Here is a 3,568-nt window from a genome sequence, read left to right on the forward strand (position 1 = left end):
TCACAGTCTAGACTTGAATTTATACTTTAAAGCCACAGTAATTAAAACAGCATGTTACTGGCACAATATTATTGGAATCAATGGAACAAAAAAGAACAAAAAAAACCCCTAGAGATGTATAGCTATGTGCCTTTTCACAAAATGGCGAGAAACAAACATTGGATGACAGACAGCCTCTTTAATAAATGATGCTTGGAAAATTGGAAATCCACATGAAGAAGTTTGATCCTAGATCTATAAATCTCACCATGCACTAAACTAAAATCTAAGTGGATCAAAGATCTACATGTCAAATAGATACTTTTAATCTATTGAAAGATTATATGCTTATGGTTTTCAAACCATATTTTTAGACAAGGACTTTCTAAACAGAACCTAAAGGCACAAGAAATAATATTGAGACTCACCAATTGGGATCATGTCAAATTAAAAACTTTTGTTGCAAAACGGTAAAAATTGACAGAGAAGATAATCAACAGAGTGAGAAGAAAATCTAAAGAATGGGAAAAATACTTGTCTTACATTCCATGGAGAGGTGACTAACATATAGAGTATAGAAAAGCTCAAAAATGTAAGACTGCCCAAAACAGTATGGACCCATGGGATCCTTGGTGATGTGGCTCCTCTGAACACTCAGAATTAATCATATAAAACTATCCATCTTACTTGTTCAGCTCTATTACTCTTGAATTCTCTAATTGCACAATAAACTCTTCTATATATTCATGTCTTTACACAAAAGTTTTACTTTTCTAGAATGTTCTCCACCTCTTTTACACTACCTCCTTTCTTGTATGCTTTAAATCTCAAATTATTTTATTTATCTGATAAACACATTCTGTGTTCAATAGTTGAAATTAGGTATCAATTAAACTGGGTCATGGATACCTAAATATAACATTAAAAGCTTTTTGGTTGTTTGTGAAGGTGTTCCTGTGAAAGGACTTCAGTATTTGAATGTGTAGACTGAGAAGAAAATAGTCTACCCAGTGTGCATGGGACTCATCATCAATCCACTAAAGGCCTGAAGACAACCTAAGCATGAAGATAATGACCCTATCTCTGCAGGTGTTAGAGCTGAAACACTGATTCCCCCGCCCCTACCTAGACTCAGACTCAGACCATGTCTGAGCTCACTTTTGACTATGATAAATACCCATAAAAATGCTTCATAATTCACAGTGAAGATGATAAAAATGTATAATTATTGGATAAGATGTAGGTAATGTAGGAAATGTCACTGAAACAGGAGAAATAGACAAAACCAATAAAGCTCAATGCAGGGCAACAGAATCTTCTTGCAAAAGTGTTGATGTTGTGAGATTGAACATTAGAACACAATGTCCTCCTAGCATGTTGAGGATATTTTTTTTAAGTTTTGTTTTCATTGTTCCATAGAAATTATATTAAACATGGGTATTGGGGCCAGGGAGATGGCTCAGTAGAATAAGTGCTTGCCTGTCAAGCCCAAGAGCCTGAGTTCAATCCCTGGTTCCACAAAAAAAAAAAAGGGGGTATTTATACTTGTGCATAACACATCTTACATCTCTTTTTATTCCTTTTTCCTCCCTGTATCTTCCTCCTTCTGTGCTCTTGGTCCCATTTCCTTTTAAAAAAATTCCTAGTATCTATCATTTATTTTTATTGCTATTTTGGGTTTCTCATATAAAAATGCCACACAATATTAAACGTTTTGTCTGATTTATTTCACTTAACATTATTTCTCCAGGTGCATTTATTTTCCTACAAATAACTCACATTTACCCTTACTCATGGTACAGTAGTACTAGAACTCCATTGCATACAAATACCACATTTTCTTTACCCATTCTAACTGAAGGTTATTGAAAATACCTTGCAAACTAGCAGTCCTCTTAAGCAATCTCCAACCCTCTTTTTAAAAAGTTTTATAACAGAAACAAAAGCAAAAACATATATCAAAAACAAAGACAGAAACAGAGTAATATACAATAATACATACGTTACGTATTTTCAAAACAAGAATAGCAAGTTAGCAATGGTCATTATATTATGTATGTATATTGTCAAATCTGTTGCTTAGATTAACAGATATAGGTTTCAAAAATTAGGCAAGTAAGTGCACATTAACACTTATTTTCAATAAACATTAATAATTTTTTTCTTAACATTCTTGCTGTATTATTTCTAATTTATTTTAAAGAGTATAAAAATAATATATAAGACATTAGAAATGGTACATATTAAAAACAAGATGAGAGGTATTCAACCATGGCTTTTGTATTATGCATTGCTGTCTTTGATGTAGTTGCTCAGATTGCAGCTATCAGCATATGGAGTTACACAAACTAGAAATTTTAAATATTAACTGCTATTTTCAAAAAAAAAATGAAGAAAAATATTGCAATGATCTCAGCTATCTTGTACATATACTTGCATGATTCCACCCCCTTTCTTTTTTTCCTATCTTTTCTCCTTTCCCTTATTTTCATTATTTATTCCTCATATTCAGTTTCTTTTCATTTTATTATATCTATTATACCTTTCAGATTTTATTTTATTCTTTAAGGTTCTTACACTAGGCAGACAATATAATATTTACTCATGTGGGTCTGATTTATTTCACTGATGAGTATTGGTCTAGTAGCATCCACTTACTATAAAGGCCTCAAGTTTTCTTTCTTTATAGCTAAGTTATATTCCATTACATAAAAGTACCACATCGCTTTTATCCATTTCTCAGATGATGGGTATTTTGGTTGTTTCCAAGATTTTGCTATGACAGATTGTGTTGCTATAAACATGGGTTCACATATATTACTGTGATATGATGTTTTCAGTTCTTTTGGAAAAATACCCAGAAAGAGAATAGCTGAGTTGAATAGGACCTTGTCCCAGTTACTCGTCTCTCATTGCAGGGATGAGTATCTGACACCCAAGATGAAGGAAGGAAGGAAGGAAGGAAGGAAGGAAGGAAGGAAGGAAGGAAGGAAGGAAGGGCTTATTTAGTTCATAGTCAGTGGCAGTTTTAGTCCATACTCAGCTGGCCCCAAGGCAGAGTGTCACAGAGCAGCAGTTCACAGCAGTGACAAAGAGCAAGAGCAAAGGGAGTGGCAGTTTCTCAGGCAACTGTCTAGCCGCTCTCCTCTTCTTACATTGTAATGAAAATTACTCGCCTAAAGGCAGGTACAGCATCCACACCCACAACAATCAATCACAAGCTTCAGAACCTGCCCCCCTGATTGCATGAGGCTTTGAGGAGACATCTATACATAAACCATAGCAGACTTCCGTCCCGAGTTTTTGAGGAGTCACCACACTGATATCCATTCAGATTCAATCCAGTTGAAAGTGAATTATAGGATCTAAAACCACTTTCCCTCAGGCAAATTATACAAACTAGAACTGTACTCCCGAGCTTGAGTTGTCCACTCTGGAGCCTGCCATGTGAAGTGCTCTATACCTGCCGGAAGGAGTGCTGTGAAGAGGGTCTAAGGAGAATCCGGCAATTCTGCTGCACTGCACTGCCCTCAGCTCAAGTTATTGCTATAAGACACCACACTATTTTCATCCAAATACATTTCTACAC

This window comes from Octodon degus, unplaced genomic scaffold (genome assembly GCF_000260255.1).
Source record: "Octodon degus isolate 3935 unplaced genomic scaffold, OctDeg1.0 scaffold00125, whole genome shotgun sequence".
Classification (NCBI taxonomy): Eukaryota; Metazoa; Chordata; class Mammalia; order Rodentia; family Octodontidae; genus Octodon; species Octodon degus.